Source organism: Thamnophis elegans, chromosome 10, assembly GCF_009769535.1.
Source record: "Thamnophis elegans isolate rThaEle1 chromosome 10, rThaEle1.pri, whole genome shotgun sequence".
In the NCBI taxonomy this organism is placed as follows: Eukaryota; Metazoa; Chordata; class Lepidosauria; order Squamata; family Colubridae; genus Thamnophis; species Thamnophis elegans.
The window spans coordinates 11,152,287-11,174,608 of NC_045550.1; positions in this window are offsets into that span (position 1 = coordinate 11,152,287).

A 22,322-nucleotide genomic window follows, 5' to 3' on the forward strand; every position below is an offset into this window, starting at 1 on the left:
TGAAAAAGAAGAAACAGACTTCTATAAAGTCTGGGAGAAACTGTACAAATGGTTTGATAAGAAAGACAATGAGAATTAAGATATATAAATGAGATATTTTATTGACTTAAAATGACTTAGGGAACAATCTAAAAGAGATTATGATGTAGAAAGGCTAAGTAACAAATGAGATAAGATATATATTAGAGGTGAGAATTCACCTACAAGTAATACCAATAGACTACAGTGTTGAAAAAACTTTGACGATCTGCTAGGAAAAATCCGTTATGAATACCTGCATAGAATTAGTAATCTAGCTTCATACTGTTCATTTTTTTCTTTTTTCTCTTTCTTTTTTTCTTCCCTCTTTTCTTTTCCCTTTCCTTTACTTAATTACCTTAGGTAGATATGTAGATAGGCAAGGTGAGAACTATGTATATATATATGTATGCATTTTTGTCATTTGCGTTGTAAACATGCAATGAGTTCTATTTCTTTCTTTGTATTTTGTAAACCTTGCCTTTTTTACAACCTTTAATAAAAAATAAAAATAAAAGAATTTCCATTAAGTGTGCATGCATGTGTGTGCAAACCGGCAATAACGCCGGCTGAAATCCACCTGTGCCTTCAATTTTTATATTAACTGATTTATGTTAGCTTTACTCAGAATGCTAAAGTCTTAGGGAGAAACAAGTTGTAATTCTACTTATGTCTGGCTGAAGAAAATATGAGTGCTTAGAGAAACTCTTCCCTCTTTTATAAGTCTTCATTTTAATACTCTTAATATGGTAGTGTTACATAATGCAAAGGTTTTACTAGTTAAGAAACAATAGCTGCATCCTAAATTCTCTGGCTGCCTTTGTGGTTAGGAACAGGTGTTGTGATGGAGTTTTGTGTCCTGAGGCTTACTGAATCGAATTGGCATATCTACATAAAACTATTTGTGAGAATTTTTCATCCATTAAACTTAGTTATGTACATCAAGTTCTATTAAAAATGAATACATGGGAGTTAAATTTTTCATGAGATGCTTAAATCCCAGTATTTTCAATCCAATTAGAGCTAAGATGTTAACATTTCCCCCTGCTTTGCCAGGAAAAAAAATATCAAGTTTGCAAAGACTGGCACATCATTGTGTTAGGGCCTTGGTTCTCCCTGTGTATACAAAGCCCAATCCTTGCCAATTAACTTTGAGCTTTTCTTCTTCCCTGGATAAACCAACTTCTCTATTGGAAGCAGGGAAAATATTAGTTTTTGTGTTATGCAATGTTTGCAACAGTTTAACAATTGATTCACAAACCATATAAATAACATTCACGACTGATTTTCGTGCCATGTATAAATAAACATAAATAAAGTCTCTGACAAGAAGATAACAGAATGCAAACAAAACTCTTACAAAGCAATTCACTTCTCCAAGTGTCTCCTTGAATCAGGGTTACAGAAAGCAAATCACTTCTCCAAGTGTCTCTCACAAAAAACCACGACCGATGAATGATGAACGAATGAATGAACGTTGACTCCTGCAACCAGGGCGTGGCACCATCCATCCTTTTATCACCAGAAGACGCCACTAACGAGCCCCAGCTGCATTGTTAATCTTGCATCCCGACTCAACTCACAGCAAACTTCTGCTGAGTCACAACAGAAACAAGCCGACATTTTTTTAGGAAGATGTGTACTAAATAGTCATTGTTCTCATTCATTCCTGGATCTCTGAAGGGCTCAATACCTTCTTCTTGTTCTCACCCATCTATTCATGTTTCACAATTTCCTCCCAGATTTATATTTGGATGTTCCTTCATTATTTTTTCCATTGGAGTGTAACTATGCAACCAAAAATTCATTACTAATGAATTTTACTAATTACTAATTTACTAATTCATACTTTCTCACATAGGTTTTACAGATCATTTATATCTGAACATCCAGTACACCTTTATTTCTCTTCCTATATTCATCAAGTCTATATGATAGACCTGGACAAGATGGCTGACTGAAGACAGTTCTGCATTTTCGCGGACCTGACATTTGCCGAATTTTCTAAGGAGTTGGTTGGTCAGTAGATTGGTTCCTTTGATTCTCTCTGGATAAAGGGAAGAGACGTGAGATTGCCTAAATTGTTCATCTTCAGAGTTGTTCCTTTTCTTTTTGAAGGGACCTCAAGATAGTTATCTCTGGTGGTGATGGAGGAAACCTGAAGAGGGGGGAATTCACTGTAATGGCTCAGCCAGGAATGGAGCCTTTCAAAGAATGCTTATGTCTTGGCATGTCTCTGCTAACTACCTTCCGAAATTGCTTGTTAAGAGACGAGGTGGTGCAGTGGTTAAATGCAGCACTGCAGGCTACTTCAGCTGACTGCAGTTCTGCAGTTCGGCTGTTCAAATCTCACCGGGTTGACTCAGCCTTCCATCCTTCTGAGGTGGGTAAAATGAGGACCCGGATTGTTGTTGGGAGCAATATGCTGACTCTGTAAACCGCTTAGAGAGGGCTGAAAGCCCTATGAAGCGGTATATAAATCTAACTGCTATTGCTATTGCTAATTGTTGCAGACAATTTAGACACCCTCAAAGGGAAAAGATAGGAAATACCTGGTAGGTTTCTGCTTTCAAACCTTAATATAAGACAAATTAAGATTTTTTTAAAATCCTTTAAGAATTTAAAATAAACAGCAAAAAATAAGACAGGTTTTGGCCACAGAATTGTTTTTAAAAATCAAGAGCTCAGAAATATTAGAGCAACCACTGGTTCAAAAAGAACCGAGGTGGCGAAGTGGTTAGGGAGCAGTACTGAAGCCACTTCAGCTGACTGTTAGCTGCAGTTCAGCGGTTCAAATCTCACCGGCTCAGGGTTGACTCAGCCTTCCATCCTTCCGAGGTGGGTAAGATGAGGACCCAGACTGTGGGGGCGATATGCTGACTCTGTGAACTGCTTAGAGAGGGCTGAAAGCCCTATGAAGCAGTATATAAGTCTAACTGCTATTGCTATTGCTATAGACTGGAATCGGTTTGTGGCATGCCAGCAACTGACTGCGTAAACCAAGCGGAGCCCCATCCGTGGGTTGCACACCACTTCCAGTCCATGGAAAAATATTTTGCCACGGAACTGGTTCTTGCTGCCCAAAAGGTTGGAGCCTGCTGGATTAGAGAATTGAATTTTAAATATTTCTTTAATATTAATTAATTATAATATTTAATATTTTTAATCATTTGAATTTATTTTTAAACAATAAATATATGTCTGTGGACAATTATCATGAAGATAGCAGTAGACTTATATACCGCTTCATAGGCCTTTCAGGCCTCTCTAAGCGGTTTACAGAGAGTCAGCATATTGCCCCAACAATCTGGGTCCTCATTTTACTCACCTCGGAAGGATGGAAGGCTGAGTCAACCCTGAGCCGGTGAGATTTGAACCGCTGACCTGCTGATCTAGCAGTAGCCTGCAGTGCTGCTTTTAACCACTGCGCCACCTTGGCTCATTGGAGTATTTTTGAGGAATTCCATTAAGGACTGCATCGATCGAATCGGTCACAGCATATATGCTATTTCTTTTGGAAACAATTTGTTTTCGAATTCTACTTGAGAACAATGTGAATGAAATCATGGATAAGAACCTGCCATTAGAGGCAAACAGAAAACTATAAAGTCTTAAAATTAAGAAGGAAATAAAAAATATAATTCCAGAGAATAATGGGAATATGTAGTTCTTTATTGGTGATTTGCAAAAAAGACTAAATATGGAAGTATGGAATAAAATTGTAACAAGGATCAACAATTATTGGAAACGAAAGATTGTTCTGTAAAAAAAAAAAAGATAAATTTGATATTTTTTTACCATGGTTAAAATGGGACTTGTATTCTATTGATTGTTTTTGGAGTTACAGATATTTTGATGTGAAAAATGTGACGTACTGGATTTGCTCATTTGATGTTTAAAGTTTTTGCTTTATAGCAATTTTTTCTATGCTAATTGTTTAGTATTTAAATGATTAGTACTAATTATGTGGAAGATTGTGGGTCCCCCCCCAAACTAGTTCTGTTTGTTACGTCAAGGTACTTTATATTAGTGAATAATTTAGAGCTGAGATGTAGAATGTTATTTGAATGGGATAGTTGCTATTTGGGACAGTTATCTCTGGAATGGTTGGCATTTGGAATGAGTTGTGTCCAAGAGTTTGTCTTTTGTTATGTTAAGATTTATGTTTGATTTGTTTATACTAGAAGATTGGGATCTTTTTATGCCTTTTAAATGGGATTTTACTTAGAGCTAAGGGTCAAGATGAGAAAAGTTGAAACTTTATATTTTAGAGCTTGTTTTGGACTTTGGATAAAGAGGTTTCATTTGATTTGTTTATTAGTTTTCTGAAGGCCTCTGACAGTGAATCGAAGGCCAGTGGGACAAGCTGCCACATAAGAGGTGGGCCGGCAAAGCCAGGCAGGTGTTGGGAGCCGAGGTGGTGCAGTGGTTAGGGTGCAGTACTGCAGGCCACTTCAGCTGACTGTTATCTGCAGTTCAGCGGTTCTAATCTCACCGGCTCAAGGTTGACTCAGCCTTCAATCCTTGTTGGTGGGTAAAATGAGGACCCAGACTGTGGGGGCGATGTGCTGACTCTGTAAACCGCTTAGAGAGGGCTGAAAGCCCTATGAAGCGGTATATAAGTCTAACTGTTATTGCTATTGCTATTGCTATTGCTATTGGGGTGTGCGAGGCCTGGCTACAACTGTCCAAAGGTAAGCAGCTCCACCCTCTATCCCCTCCCTAGGTTTTACCCATGCGACTACCCCACCCCGTGCAACCAGGTGCAAAGAGTAGGTAGGGTCTTAACCACAGCTTTTTGGGGGTAGGGCTTAATATTGGGCCCACATGTAAAAATCAAATAAGGGCTTATTTTCAGGATATGTCTTATTTTCAGGAAAACATGGTGTTACCCAGCAATCGTTACATACTGCAGCAAGGCTATGATCTGAAATGTTCCAGAAAGAATGCTAATTAAAATAAATTCATTCATCTGAATACTGCTTTATTTGGCCTGGAAGATATACAGATCACCGTCCTCTTTTTCAATGGATAAAGCAGAGACCTAAATTTGATGACTGCAATGTTTGCAAAGGAATCATTCTGCCTTTCTGCCCTGCTGCTTTCGGTTAAATTCACCGGGACTGGATTTCTCAGCACTCTCAGTCTTGAAGTAGGCCGTGACAGTGAAAACAGTGGACAGGACAGCAGTCGGACAACAAGTCAGCAACGTATGTTTGGATTCACTCTGTTCTGTTTGCATGAACAGGTCTGTCTTCTTCTATTGCTTCTCCTCCTTTGTGTGTTATATCAGCCCATAACCTCTAGATTGGTTTGACAGGCATCATGAATGCCTCATTTGACAGTTATGCAATTTATCTATTTTGCATTCTAGTCTTTTCCTGATCTGTCTTGATTCATTCCTACCTTTTCAAAAGACTGTCTTTTCTAAGTCTAGATCTGGCCTTGACTTATGCAGTTGCTCCCTATGTGGATTCTGTAGGCTACATTTGAGTGGATCTTGCAAAGTTTTATATAGCAATAGCAATAGCAGTTAGACTTATATACCGCTTCATAGGGCTTTCAGCCCTCTCTAAGCAGTTTACAGAGTCAGCATATTGCCCCCAACAACAATCCGGGTCCTCATTTTACCCACCTTGGAAGGATGGAAGACTGAGTCAACCCTGAGCCGGTGAGATTTGAACAGCCGAACTGCAGAACTGCAGTCAGCTGAAGTAGCCTGCAGTGCTGCATTTAACCACTGCGCCACCTAAATTATTCACCTCTGCATGGTTGGGTTGACTATGTGCCATCAACCACATAGATTGATTTCTTCAGGAGGATCTGTTCCCAACATGGACATTCAGGTTTTCCAACAATACAACCATTATCTGTGTAATTGAGTCCATACATCTTGTTATTGATCATACTCTTCTTTTTCATTCTGTTCTTTTCCAGCTTTACAAACTTCTTCGGAGAGATAGGTCTTCATATAATGCATCCAAAGTATGGTCATTTCAGCCTGGTTTATGCCTTGAGTGATTCTGGAATGATTTGTGAATCCATTTCTAATTTTTCCTGGCTATCTATGACCTTTTAGCGGTCTCCTCAACACAAAATTCAAAAACATCAATATTCTTTCTATCCTGCTTCTTCAAGGTCCAATTTTTGTTTCATGGAGTTTCATGTGGAAAACCATTAACTTCAGATCCAGTTCTGATCTTTGTAGGTGAAGACTTATCACGATATCCAAATATTTTCACAGTATCTAGTCCTAGTCTGCAATACATTTTTAAATTGTTAGCTCTTTTATTGTTGATATACAATCCTAAAATGCAGAAGCTATCCACCATTTCAACATTCCTATTGTCAATTCCAGACATAATTGGAAAAAAAAAAACCTACATCAGGGATGTCAAACTCGTGGCAGTGAGCTGGATGTGTCACACTGGCCATGGCCATCCCCAGTTTATTAAAGGAGAAAAAAGTTGTGATATGTCACTTGACAACAACATGATACTGTGAGTTTGACACCTATGGTCTAAATTAACTAGAGGAATGCAGCCTTTTCTGTGTAAGCAACACAGTTCAAGACAACAGGACAATAAAAGTAATTGGGAAATTAGAATTTGTAGCAGTGGTGAAATTCAATTTTTTTTTACTATTGATTCTGTGGGTGTGGCTTGGTGGGCGTGGCAGGGGAAAGATACTGCAAAATCTCCATTCCCACCCGACCCCAGGGAAAGGATACTGCAAAATCCCCATTCCCGTTTCACTCTGGGGCCAGCCAGAGATGGTATTTGCCGGTTCTCCGAACTACTCAAAATTTCAGAATCTGCTGAATTTCACCCTGATTTGCAGCTTAAAGTCATAACCTTGAATTAACAATATTAATTTGAAAAACTAAACGATGTTTTAATTGATTCCCCTTTGCCTTATAATTTAATAATGTACATATTTCAGTTTAATTTATTTTTTCAAAATTAGAAGAGTTCATAAATATTATAGAACTCTCTATAAATTAGTTCTCAGAAGTAGTACACCACTTTTACCTTCCAAGCTTCTTGTTGAATGTTGACTCTATCCTATTTGGGCTAAATGAAACAATTCATAAGACTTATCTATAATGTCCATAATCTAGCATTATTCTAGGAAATTATTTAAAAATTAACACTACTCAGTGTTGCTTAGTATCTTAGTAAGGTAAGTCTGGCAATTTTACTCACAAGGAAAATCAAAGTGAGACATTTTGCTTAGAACATTTCAAGCCTACAGCTATCTTTGATAAAACGAAACAGCAAAAGGTATCTATGGTGGCTAAAGGGCATAAAATTATTTTCCAAGATTTCATTTGTACAGCTAGGGATGTCCATGGTATGTGTGTATCAATAAAGTAATATGGTAGCTATGATTTAATACCTGAAGCCTTGTCCCTTTTTTCATACGTCAGTCATACATAAAGAGAAGGGCATCATCATTAACTACTATTTTGACATTTTTGATCGCTTGGTTAATTCCCCTGGTGGAATCCAAAAGTAAATTTAAAAAATATTGCAAATAACATTTTAAAATGAAAAAATAATAATCAGCGCTTATATTCTTTATTGAAATTCCAGATTTTATGTTAGATAGCCAAAAATTTAGAAATTTTTGAGTGAAGATGCCTAAATCTTGATGGCTTTAAAAATACGGTTTGAGCATGTCCGGTATGCGAAATTATGTTTAGCTAAAGTCAATTTGTGTGAGGTGGGCAGCCATATATATTTGACAAATAAATAATTAAAAACGAGATTATGAGACACTGTCAGTCTGAACCTGAGGTAAAAACTGAATATCTCTTCTTATGGTTGTTCCATTTGTTTCTACTTCCTTTTTCTTTGCTTTGCTTCTTTTTATTTTTCTTCTAATAATTTCAGTGTATCTAAGAGAACGTTAGGGAAGATCTGTGTTAATAAGTTGAGGTGCTAATACATGAGAGCCAATCTAGTACACAGTAGAAGTATACATAAAGCCCTGGACTACGAGTGAGGAAAGCCAGATTCTGAAGTAGCATTGGTTAGGGGTTGATTACTGTTGTGGGCGGGGGGAAATTAAAGGTAGCATTCAGAGGTGGGTTCCTACCAGTTCGCACCTATTCGGTAGAACCGGTTCATCAAATCTACCGAACTGGTTAGAAGAGGTTCCACCAGTGGACCCGGAAAGCAGGCCACACCTACAGAAGAGGTTCCAAAATTTTTTGAAACCCACCACTGGTCCTTGGATATGATTATTCTACACTATCATGCTCATATTTATAAAACTCAGTGCCTCTGTGAAAGGTAAGGATGACTATTGTGTTTGTGGTGCAATCAGAACATTGCGTGTGTGAAGTTGTTTTAACGCAAACCAAAGATGCCTTTTAAAAAACAAGTTTACATCTATTCTTATGCCAGTGCTGTGTGTGAGGTAATTTAAGGTGGTTCTGACAAGTGTCGTCAGCATCTTCATATCCGGTCACATGGGTGGCAAGCCACTCCCATCTGGTCACATGAGCGGCAAGCCACTCCCACAAAGTAGGCCACACCCACAGAGTAGGTTCGAACAATTTTTGAAACCCACCACTGGTAGCATTGTATACTTCATGGGGAGCTCTTATTAGGAAAAAGGCAGGATATAAAACTGATAAATATAACTCTTGCAGAAAGATTCAATTTCCATGTCCTTTTGTCCTTGTTTTTGTTTTCATGGTTTTAACTATCTTAGCAGCTTTCATCTTTTGTTTCCAAACCAACCGATGGCAAACCACCTGAGGTTGCAAATTAGACTCATTAACATAACCAGCAATTAAACCCAAGCTCACTCTGCTGTCCTGAGATAAAGAACTCTCTGTTAATGGCCCGCTTGACTTATGCCAGAGATGAGTTGGCGGACAGCTTGGCTTGGTGACACTATGCCTCTTGTGTGCAGCTGGTGACAAGGGTGTTTTTACAGATTCTCCCCACCACCACTCCAACCCCTGCGAGGTCAGTATATTAACACTGCTAATTATCAGAGGGGGAAAAACAGTGGAAATGATTTTCCAAAGGCAGGAACTTCATCAGCTTTAAACAGCTGTGATGTGCAAGTGTGCTGCTGTCCTTTAAAACAATGGTCCTGTTGGAGCATAGCTGCCCATCTGTTGGAACTGCCTTTTTTCAACTCAGATATTCAAATGAAGATTACCTTAGCTTTGCATTCATTTATTTGGTGACATGGTAATTGGAATTGGAATTGGAATTTATTTCATTTATATGCCGCCCTTTTCCCCGAAGGGGACTCAGGGCGGCTTACAATCCAAGTCAAGGGAAGGGGTACAAATAAAATAAAAATAAAAAGACGAACAAAACAATACACAATTTAAAAAGTACACAACAACCATACCATTCGATGGAGGGGGCAAAGGCTCTTTAGCCCCAGGCCTGTCAGAATAGCCAGGTTTTAAGGGCTTTGCGGAAGGCCTGGAGGGTGGTGAGGGTTCGAATCTCCACGGGGAGTTCGTTCCAGAGGGTCGGAGCAGCCACAGAGAAGGCTCTCCTCTGGGTGGTTGCCAGTCGGCATTGGCCGGCGGATGGAATTCGGAGGAGGCCTAATCTGTGGGATCTAATCGGTCTATTGGAGGTAATTGGCAGCAGGCGGTCTCTCAAGTACCCAGGTCCAATACCATGAAAGGCTTTATAAGTGACGACTAGCGCCTTGAAGCGTATCCGAAGACCGATAGGCAGCCAGTGCAGCTCACAGAGGATAGGTGTTACGTGGGTGAACTGTGGTGCACCCACGATCGCTCGCGCGGCTGCATTCTGGACAAGCTGAAGTCTCCGGATGCTCTTCAAGGGCTGCCCCATGTAGAGCACGTTGCAGTAATGGGTATGGGAAGCAGTGGAATAGAGACAGAATAATATACTGAAACCTAGGTTAGTCGAACTTTGCTTTTCAGTAAAGAAGATACAGTGTAGGCAGACTTCATCCACCCTCCTATCATTACAAAAATTATCTGAGACAAATTGGAAGAGAATAGTATTAGAAAAAAGATTGGGGGACTGTTTGACCAGCTCATGTGTAGATGCAACTTTATCTACATATGGTGAAAGTTATTTGACAGAATAGCTTAAAAAATTCAAAGTTAAATATAAATAAACAGAAAAAGATTTGGAAAAAGAAAAAAAACTCACGAAAGAAAAAGAGGAAAGAGAGAGAAAGGAAAAAATAGAAATAGAATGACTTCTGACTTTCTTTAGTGCAGACATGAATACAAAATAGATCAAATTCTTGACTCTGAGATTAACATTTATCTCCATTATTTCCATAATCCCATATAATTCTAATCATCAACTGTCAAAATCAGCTTTTAATTTCTTTCAGGTTCTTGCAAAAATAAAATAAAATCCAAAAGTGCCTTCCAAGTAGAAATAACATGTCTCATTTCTTTAATTGAGGCTGAACATGTTTGCCACCTCCATTCTTTGACATGTATTTCGTAAGAGAACTGTGATTTTGTAGAACTTCACACTAACATTAACCATCTACTCCTACTTTACAGACCTTTCTTTTATTTGCTTAATAATGTATATCAAAACCAGGACATAGAGTAAGATATGCCATTATTAGAATCCACCTATTCAATTCTGGCCTATGGCCAGAAGTAATCCCTCTACTAAGCCTAAAAGAGCATATGTTAGATCTGTTTTTTTTTTTAAATATAGCTTGATTAGACTTAGTAGAAGGATTATTATTTAACACATGGCTAAGTGGGTTAACTACTTAAGCCTGTGAAGACCTGGCTCTTCCCTCAAGCAATGGGTTATGATGGGGATTGAGTTGGGAGCCTGTTGGGTCTGGCACCTGACTTTTGTTTTATCTTTGTTGTTATGGATTGTCTGTGCCATCTAGAATCATTGTATGAGATAGGCAGCCATATAAGTCCTGCAAATAATGGAATGGTTAACCAAAAGATGTTTACCCAAATTATGAAATTATAAGAAATTAAAATGTTGGAATCAGCTATCCCCAGAGATCCGGACCATACCCACTCTCATGGCCTTCAGGAAAGCTGTAAAAACCATATCTTAAAGATCACTCAAATGAGAGATATAAACGAGACTGGAAAAAATGGATTGACTATATACAAAATAAATACGGGACCAAGAAATTCCAGTTAGCCTATGCTTAAGATCAGAAATGATTTAAACTGTTAAAAGTTAGTTCAGTAAGAAGAAGCTAAGGTCAATGTAGAATGTCATTAATTTCTTTATTTCTTTTTTCTCAATAGATTTTAGACTGTGTTAGTTAAAAATCCATACTGTGTACGGGTTCTGGGAAGTCGGGGGGGGGATGGAGGAGGGGGGCTGGGGGGTGGAGGGAGGGAGGGAGGGGCATACAAAAAAAATTGTACTTCAATGTTTTAATGATTGACGAATGATGAAATATTTGTGTTTTTAAAAGAAATAAAACCTTATCTAAGTTCAGGAAAGCTGTAAAAACCTGGCTGTTCCGGCAGGTCTGGGGCTGTTGACCTCCCTGTTGAGGTCCAGCCCCGATTAGAATGAATGTATGTGGTGTTGCGATTTTAAACCGTTTTTTTTTCTTTTCTCGTTATGTGTTTGTTATGTGTCTTTCCCCCCCCCCCTCTTTTTTGTAAGCCGCCCGGAGTCCTTCGGGATTGGGCGGCATATAAATTTTATAAATAATAATAATAATAATAATAATAATAATAAAATAATAATAATAAAATAATGTCCATTGATTGGGTTCCTCCGTGTTAATATGTGATAAATAACAACACTGGATGGCTTTGTAGGATGTGGTAAATTATGAATTGTAATTGATTATGTTTTACATTAAGTGGTGTGACTCTTGTTGTTATGAAGCAACTATATTCAGATTGTGTGTCAATCCATTGGCAATCAAATTTAGGTCGGTTGTCTTTGAAATAGATAAGGGAATCAAGAATTCAGTTTAATAAATATGTATTTTTTTGATAGAGTGCTTTCTTCCTTGGGACTACTGCCTGAGAGAAAATGCTGATTCTGAAACTATAAAATAGTGGAATTCAATCAATATATCAGAGTAAATAAAACTAGTGTTAATATGGTAGATGTTTGCAATTTTGTAGTGCAGGTAGTCCTCAAATTGCAACAGTTCATTTAGTGACTGTGCAAAGTGACAATGGTACTGAAAAAAGTGACTTATAAACTGGTTTTTACACTTACGACCATTGCAGCATCCCATGGTCACGTGATCAAAATTCAGATGCTTGGCAAATGTCTCATATTTATGACGGTTGCAATATCCCACTGTCCCAGGGACACGTGATCACCTTTTGCAGCTTTCCGACAAGCAAAGTCAATAAGGAAGCCACATTCACTCAACAGCCATGTTACTAACTTAAGAACTGCAGGGATTCGCTTAACAAATGTGGCAAGAAAGGTAGTAAAAATGGGGCAAAATTCGCTTAGCAGCCATCTCATTTAGCAACAGAAATTTTTGGGCTCAATTGTGGTCGTAGGTCGAGGACTGCCTGTATAGGATTCAATGTGGCAGCAGAAAGTATTCGTCACTTAGCCATTGTTTAGATTCACAGAGCATACCAGGCCATGAGCCGAGGTGGCGCAGTGGTTAGGGTGCAGTACAGCAGGCCACTTCAGCTGACTGCTATCTGCAGTTCAGCGGTTCTAAACTCACCGGCTCAAGGTTGACTCAGCCTTCCATCCTTCCGAGGTGGGTGAAATGAGGACCCAGACTGTGGGGGCGATATGCTGACTCTGTAAACCGCTTAGAGAGGGCTGATAGCCCTATGAAGCGGTATAAGTCTAACTGCTATTTATATTGCTATGGTTTACTTAACCTTAGTTGTTTTTTAAAAAAAAAATAAGGCACAGTTAGCTGGATTTGCAAAAGTCCAATTCAAATATAAAGCCCTATTTGCTTGATCTCCCTATATCTTTCCTTTAAAGAGGCTTGATTCTTCAGAAAATGGGAGAACTGGGGATTACCAAAAAGAAGCCGTATGTTTGCTAGACAGCTTTATGCATTCTTTTGGGAGCTATTATAAGGAACTATGCAGTATTGGCCAACTAGGAAAAAGAGGCTGCCACAGCTCATTGATCCAACATCCAGCTTTAAGTAGTTTGCGATTTTTAGCAGTGTTCTGTACTTGTTAACCACCATTAAGGGTCCTGCATGAGTAAAAGGATTAATACCATCTCCAGATTATTAGATTTTCTGGTAATTCTTTGCATAAGCCTACATATTTCCAAAACAGCATTATGGACTGGGAGAAACAACAGTAAACTGCATTGGGCAGAGTAATAATTGAGAATGAGCTCAGGATGGCTAATGAGTCTAGTTGTAGAAACAGCAAGAAAAATGCAGAATATATATGTTTACGGGGAGAGGTTGTGTGAGAATCAGTAGGAACACGAGTCCATCTGCTTTGGCATTTCCAGAGCTCCATAAATAACTGTTTCTAGCAACAAATGGGCAACCTATTTAAATGTGGTTGCATTGCTGATACATAACTATTATTCTCTCTCTCTCTCTCTCACACACAAACACACACACACACCACACACACCACACACACACACTCCTTTGGCTCGTCACAAAAGACCATCCAGACAGAAACCCAATATTTTACTGCTGCCTTTTTGTTATACATCATACATACATACATGCATGCATGCACGCATGCATGCACGCACGCACACACACACACGCACACACACACATATATAGAGAGAATGGAAGTGTGACCTTCCTCCCATATTTGGGCATACCAGGGGTTGTGACTTTAAATATATACCTTTCACCCTGGCCTGGCTGATAAGGAGTCGAGCCCTGTAGCTCAATGGTTAACACATCTGCCTAAGAGGCAATAGAGCACAGGTTCGATTCCCAGCAAGGGTATGGCTAGCTGATGAGAGCTAAATAGCTTGAAATAGATCTATACTAGTCTCCCTTTATTTATTTATCAGCATAAAATATAACATATATATGTTGTCTCTTGTCTCTTGTGACGAGCTGAAGGACAGAGAATGGAAGTAGTGATCTTCCTCCCATATTTGGGCATACCGGGGGGTTGTAAATCTAAATAGATACCTTTCACCCTGGCTTGGCTGATAAGGAGTCGAGCTCTGTGGCTTAGTGGTTAACACATCTGCCTAAGATGCAATACAGCACAGGTTCGATTCCCAGTAAGGGTATGGCTAGCTGATGAGAGCTAAATAGCTTGAAATAGATCTATACTAGTCTCCCTTTATTTATTTATCAGCACAAATATAACACACACACACGCACACACACACACATATATATATGGCAGCATACTTAATGCAGTTAAATAAGAAATTATATCAGAGATGCAAATGTGATAAGTAAGCAGGAATCTTAGATGAGGCATTTTGTAAATGACTCATCTAATGTTTAAAAAGATGTAATAGAGCTCTTCATCCATGGGAACGCGGCAACCCGTCTAACATTGTTTCATCCATCTCAGCTCAAGGCAGCTCAGAGATCAGCAGTCCTTCCCAACTGGACTTGAAAGGAATCAGAATAAAGCTGGAAGGGACCTTGGGGGTCTTCTAGTCCAGCCCCTTGCTCAAGCAGGAGACCCTATACCATTTCAGACAATTGACTGTGCAATCTTTTCTTAAAAACCTTCAGTGATGAAATACCCACAATTTCTGAAGGCAAGCTGTTCCACTGGTTAATTGTCCTCGCTGTTAGGAAGTTTCTCCTCAATTCCAGGTTGCTTCTCTCCTTCATTAGTTTCCATCCATTGTTTCTTGTCTTGTGCTACAATGCTTTTGACCCCCTCTTCTTTGTGGCAGCCTCTCAAATACTGGAATACTGCTATCATGTTCCCCAAGTCCTTCTTTTCTCTACACTAGCCAAACCCAAATCCTTCAGCCATTCTTCATATGTTTTAGTCTCCAGGCATTTAATTATCTTAGTTGCTCTTCTTTGCACTTTTTCCAAAGTCTCAACATCTTTTTTTAATGTGGTGACCAAAACTGGATGCAGTATTCTAGGTGTGGTCTTACTAAGGCTTTATAAAGGCTTAGTAAAAAGTCTTAGTGCAAGGAATGAAGGGGGTCATATTTAATATATAGTAAAGTCAACTAGAAAAGACCACAATGGCAATATTAAAGGGTTGCAGCTACCATGTGGATAAAAGTATTTTGCTTTTAAGTCCCTGTCTTTGTATCCTGGCTTAATTTGATGCACTGGTTCTTGGTTTCTTAGACTAGAATATTGCTGCTTTTGTATACAGGTAATCCTTGATTTATAACCACAATTGAGCCCAACATTTCTATTGTTAAGTGAGCTATTTGCTAAGTGAGTTTTGCTCCATTTTATGACTTGTCTTCCCTCAGTTGTTAAGTGAATCACTGCAGTTGATAAGTTAGTAACTGGGTTGTTAAGTGGATCTGGCTTCTCCCTTGACTTTCCTTGTCAGAAAGTCACACAAGGGCATCACATGACCTTGGGACACAGTAACTGTGAGAAGTATGAACCAGTTGCCAAGTGTATGAGTTTTGATCACATGACCATGGGGATGATGCAAAGGTTCTAAATGTGATAAGTGGTCAGAAGTCACTTTTCCCAGTGCTGTTGTAACTTTGAACGTCACTAAATGAACTGTTGTAAGTTTAGGGCTACCTGTACTATATTTTGTTTTTCAGAAGTCTTAGAAAGCTGGGAAACATGTAGAAAAGCATCGCAGAGAAGCATTGCATAGATTCAAGCAAACCTTGAAGAAGCATGTATAGAAACCCTTTAGAAGCCATAACGTCCCACCTAACACATTTGTTCCACTCCACATTTCCCACGGTAAGACAAAAATCCCGAGTTCCAAGTTATGCTTCAGATTCCTAAACTAAATTCCAATGAAAAGAATATTTGTAGTTCAGGATTGAAATGAGGGTTCCTTGGTGCTTTTGTGAGCTTGGTTGTTTTCTTGGAGACGTTTCATTACTCAAACTAGGTAACACATCAGTGCTAGTGACTAGTAATGTCCTAAACTAAATTCACCTGATCTGCTACAACTTCTGAAGCAGGACAGATATCAACTTAAATGCTTTCGAAGCTTCACTACCCAGAGATTTGTAGGATAATTTTATTATTATTATTATTATTATTTAATAATAATAATAATAATTAAATTTATAGGCCGCCCAATCCCGAAGGACTCCAGGCGGCTTACAGAGAAGAAAGAAAAAAAGAAAATAAACAGAATAGATTAAAATTCACAACACGCATTTGTTCTAATCGTCACTTATAAAGCCCTTAATGGTATTGGACCTGGGTACTTGAGAGACCGCCTGCTGCCAATTGCCTCCAATAGACCGATCAGATCCCACAGATTAGGACTCCTCCGAATTCCATCCACCGGCCAATGCCAACTGGCGACTACCTGGAGGAGAGCCTTCTCTGTGGCTGCTCCGACCCTCTGGAACGAGCTCCCCGTGGAGATTCGAACCCTCACCACCCTCCAGGCCTTCCACAAAGCCCTTAAACCTGGCTGTTCCGACAGGCTTGGGCTAAAGAGCTTTTGCCCCCCCCCTCGAATGGTATGGTTGTTGTGTGTTTTAAATTGTGTATTGTTATGTTCGTCTTTTTATCCCCTGTTTATACCCCCTTCCCTGACCGAATTGTGAGCCGCCCTGAGTCCCCTTCGGGGAAAAGGGCAGCATATAAATGAAATAAATCCTAAATTCTAATCGGGGCTGGACCTTAACAATAAGGTCAACAGCCCCAGGCCTGCCGGAACAGCCAGGTTTTAACAGCTTTCCTGAATTTGATTCACATTTCATTGCATGTCCCTATACAATCTTCTCTTAAGTGAATAACCTTATCAGGTCTCCATATTTTCAGAGCCCTGGATTACACAGAACTGGGCAAACACAAATATAGGAATAAGATTGTGTATTACAGTTGAGTAAGCCTATTAATATTTAAATTTTATTTATTTATTTTGAATTTTATATAGTTGCCCAAGGTAATTTATAATGAAACATTAAAAAGCCATTGAGACCAAGAGCAGAATCAGACTACAGTACAGCTAAGAAGCAGAAGAAGAAAAAATCAGAATGAAAATTAATTGAATCAGAAGGGTCATAGGAGCCTGCTTTCAATATTCTACTTTCTGACCATGGATGGACTTGAGCTCACAGGAGGACAACGCGAATTGCTTAGAACAACAGACACAAAACACATCCAGCATTTTTTAAAATATCACTGTACAATTAAAATTGCATTAGAAGTTCATTCACACACCCAATTAATAGCAACTACTCTGCCTGTGTTTGTTTTTCCAAAATGGAAAGATTCCTTCAGAGGAAGATAATCATAGTAACAGTGGTGGGTTTCAAAAATTGTTTGAACCTACTCTGTGGGTGTGGCCTCCTTTGTGGGAGTGGCTTGCCACCCATGTGACCGGATGTGAGTGGCTTGCTGCCCATGTGACCGGATATGAAGATGTCAACAACACTTGTCAGAACCACCTTAAATTACCTCACAGCACTGGCATGCATAAGAATAGGATGTAAACTTGTTTTTTAAAAGGCATCTTTGGTTTGCGTTAAAACAACTTCAACACACGCAATGTTCTGATTGCACCACAAATGCAGTAGTCATCCTTACCTTTCACAGAGGCACTGAGTTTTATAAATATGAGCATGATAGTGTAGAATAATCATATCCAAGGACCAGTGATGGGTTTCAAAAAATTTTGGAACCTCTTGTGTAGGTGTGGCCTGCTTTCCGGGTCCACTGGTGGAACCTCTTCTAACCGGTTCGGTAGATTTGACGAACCGGTTCTACCGAATAGGTGCGAACTGGTAGGAACCCACCTCTGCACAGTAAGAAGCCAGCTAAAAACTGGTATGTAACAGACATTAGAGAATGCTTTCATAGGAAACAACCACTTCACTGCTTCTAATCATGTGGCAGAGCTGCTTTACACATAACAGGCAGGCAGGCATGCGGCTCAGGAACATGGGAGCAGCAGATTCCAATCCTCCTGTCGGCAAAGATGAATTGCCTTCAGAGCAGAATGAAAATGTGTGAAGAGGTGGTTTTTTTTTCTTTTTAAGAAGGATTAACTTTGCATAGCTTCATTGCTTTCCCCTTTGTCCTTTAGCAAAAGAGAAACTGATGTGAATGTGAAGACAGTAAGCTGTGTGCCTAAGGATTTTGAAGCAAAATTGTCAGGGTAAAAATGTAGCCTTTAATGAGCTGCAATTTTTCATGGTACGGTATAAATGTAATCATAATGAGCTGTCTGGAAGCTTGGTCATTATCCCCTTCATTCATTAAGAAGATATTACCGGGGCCAGAATTCAAACATTGCAACTTTTGTAGGTAGTTTAGAGTGCACATCAGAATATAAATGTGTTTTGTTTAGCAAACCTCTGATGAAAGTGTGTGTTTCAATGAATCCTTAAAAGAACAGATGTACAAAGTTGATAATTTGGCAAATGTGAATAATTGGCTATTATAAGGGCAGGTGCAAAGATTTGGGCACCTTTTTAAGGAAGAGTAAGAAAGACCATTCCAAAATCAAAATAGACTGTTAGTTGGTTAAGGAAACCTTTGCAAGTTATTTTATTTTCTAGAAAGGTGTTACAAAACATTGCCCGCGACAATATCCAAGTTTTGAATCTGCCATGCAATATTCACTTTAAAAAAAAATCTATAACCAACATAAGTACCTATTTAAATCTGTAAAAAGTTTGTATTTATTTTGTACTATATAAAAATTGTGTCAGCTTTTGTTCCCTTGGGGATTCATAAAAACAATACAATTTTGCCAGAGATGCTAAAACGTTTGCATACAAACTGTGGAAATTTGCACTGCCTTATTTGCCAATTGCCTTCCTACTTTCTTATTTTGTTTTGGAAAAAACTCTGAAGTAAACAACATTTTGAGCAATGAAATTGGGTGGAGGGGGGGGGGAGAACCATAACATCCTGTATGCCTCCTAGCTAGTAACCACATCAATGTTCAAGCAAGTATGGATTTGGTTCTGCCCCAGCACTATGGTTAAAAAGTTTTCACAAATACTTTCAAGATGTCTGAGTCAAATTGGTAACTAAAGGAAAACATACCCTTGTATTTCAGAAGTAAATACAAAGGCATCTTCTACATGGCACAAATTTAGGATTATTAAAATTTAGAGACTGAATCCCGGAGGCTACTTTTTAAGGGAAATATGACTGTCTTGAATATGAACAGGTGAGATACGAGCTGTGGTAATCACTTTGAGAAGACAAGGTTATTTTATAAAATGGACTCTCCTATTTGAATGTTTGCCCAGCCTAAATCCATATAAAGAAAGATAAAAAAGGAAAATCAAAGTTAGCCATCAACTGTCAGGATTAAAACTGTTAGTAACATGCATATAGTCTCCATGGCTATATTTAGAGGACAGCAATTCTTTGTAAGTGATATGAATAATGGAACATACTTCTTTTCTTCTTGCTCTTCCCTTCACCAGAGCCCAGTCCTCAGGCATGGATGCCAGGAACCCAAGACACCTGCAGAAGATATCTTTGCCCTATTGAACAACTTTCAAAGCCCAAGCCGCACATCCTGCCCGTTCCGTTCTGCCGTCTGCCGTCGCTGCCGAGGAGAAGGACACCTCGCCAGGGTCTGCCGGGCTCTCGTGCCAGCCCCATCGTTCATGCAGCCCCAGCGACCAGCGCCAGGCACCGCAACGCCGCCAACAGCCACGTCCTGCGAGGCGAGCTGAGGACTGCCACTCAACCTACCAGCCCTCCAGCGCCGACTGCGTGGTCTACCAGGCTTCCCACGTTCCCGCCGGCGATCGCAAATCAGCACCGCCGTCCGTCTCGAAGGTCAGCTTTGTCGAATGGAGGTGGACTCCGGGTCTTCCCGTACTCTCCTATCTTGGGCCCTGTTTTCCCGCCTTTGTCCCGGGGTTCCCCAGAGCAAATTGCGCCCCGTCGGGGTCTCCCTCCTAGACTACCAGGGAAAGGGGATTCCCACGGCAGGAATATTCCACATCCGAGTGGAATACGGAGACTTTAAAGGGAAACTCCCAGTTCTAATCGTCAGGAACGATCTGCCCGCTCTCCTTGGGTTGGATTGGTTTCCCGCCTTGGGCCTCACCATAGAGGGGGTGCACAGGGTAGTTCCCCCTCACCGTAGATAGCGTTCTAGACGAGTTCGCAGATGTGTTCGATGGGAAATTGGGCTGTTATAAGGGCACCCCCATTTCCCTCTGCCTCGATCCCCAGGTCGCTCCCATTAGGCTGAAAGCACGCAGGGTCCCCTTCGCATTGAGAGCAAAGGTAGACGCCGAACTTGATAAGCTTATAGAGCAGGGGGTAATCGAGCCCGTAGATCAGCCCGTTGGGAAACCCCCATAGTCCTCCCGGTCAAACCCGACGGATCGGTGAGAATATGTGCCGACTATAAGTCGACCATCAATTTGGCCCTGCAGGCAAATCCATATCCGGTCCCCGTAGTGCAACACCTACTCCACTCCTTAGGGCAAGGCCGCATTTTCGCCAAGCTAGATATGGCACAGGCCTACCAGCAGCTTCCCGTAGACGACGATGCGGCTACAGCCCAGACCATCGTCACCCACCGCGGGGCCTTCCGTTGCCGCCGCCTCCAATTCGGCGTTTCGGTTGCCCCGGGGATTTTTCAGAGCCTCATGGAGCGGTTGCTCCACGGGCTCCCAGGCGTCGTTCCCTACTCGACGACGTCCTGGTCGCAGCCCCCTGCCACTCGGAACTCCTAAAATACTGCGGGAGGTCCTCACACGTTTTAGGGAGGCAGGACTGAAACTAAAGTGCAGCAAATGCGAAATGCTGTGCCCAAAGTAGAATTCTTGGGTTTCCTCATTGATGCCCAAGGCATCCACCCCACTCCTTCCAAAGTTGCCGCCATCAAAAACGCACCTGCACCCTCCTCTAGGGCGGAATTGCAGGCGTTCCTGGGGCTTTTAAATTTCTACGCCCCGTTTATTCCCCACAAGGCGTCGCTAGCCGAGCCGCTACACCGACTGCTTGACCGGTCAGCGGCCTGGCAATGGGGTAGCCGTGAAGCGCACGCGTTCGCGGCTATAAAAGACACTTTGACCTCGTCGGCAGTCCTAATTCAATATAGCGACAGGATGCCCCTAGTTCTGACTTGCGACGCCTCTCCCTATGGCATAGGGGCGGTCCTGAGCCATGCCCTCCTGAACGGCTCAGAGGCCCCCATAGCCTTCTATTCCCGGACACTCTCCTCCACGGAGCGGAACTACAGCCAAATCGATAAAGAAGCCCTGGCTGCAGTGTCCGCATTAAGCGTTTCCATGACTACCTCTATGGTAGGAATTTCACCCTTGTCACAGATCACAAGCCACTCCTGGGCTACTGGCAGGCGACAAGCCAACCCCCCCCATTTTGTCTCCCCGCATGACACGCTGGACGGAGTTCCTAACAGCGTATTCGTATACGCTGTTATACCGTCCGGGTAAGCAGCTAGGGCACGCAGACGCCCTGAGCCGTTGCCCCTTGCCAGAGACGGACACAGCCCACGTGCCCGCTCTCTCTATTTTGTCCATCGCCGAATCCGACCTCCCCGTCTCTGCCGCGGACAGTCGCAGCTTGCACAAAGGCCGACCCCGTCCTATCCCAAGTAGCTTCATGGGTCTTGAGGGGTTGGCCCACGGAAAAGGTAGCGGAAGGATTCCGACCATTTAAAGCACGACAAGCAGAACTCGCCCTACACGGGGGCTGTCTTGTCTGGGGGGACAGGGTAGTGATCCCCACAGCCCTGCGGGCACGAGTCCTGCCCGCACTCCACAAAAACCACCCAGGCCATAGCTCGAATGAAAGCCTAGCCCGTAGCTATGTGTGGTGGCCCTTGCTAGATTCGGAAATTGCAGACTACGTAGGCCGCTGCAGGATCTGCCAAAACTCTAGGCCGAATCCCCCCACAGCCGCCCCCCCGGGAGTGGGAAATTCCTAGAGGCCCATGGTCCCGTTTACACATTGACTTCGCCGGCCCCTTCCACGGCCGAAACTTCATGATAGTAGTTGATGCTTACCTCCAAGTGGGTGGAGCTGGTAACCATGACCTCCACCACAGCAGAGAGTACAGTGAGGGCCCTTCGTAAGATGTTCGCCACCCATGGGCTACCGGATGTGATAGTCTCAGATAATGGGCCCCAGTTTACCGCCACCACGTTCCAAGAATTCCTGGCCGAACAAGGAATCAGACACGCAGCCACAGCCCCTTAATCACCCAGCTAGTAACGGCCGGGGCGGATGCGCGCAGTTCGCTCAGCCAA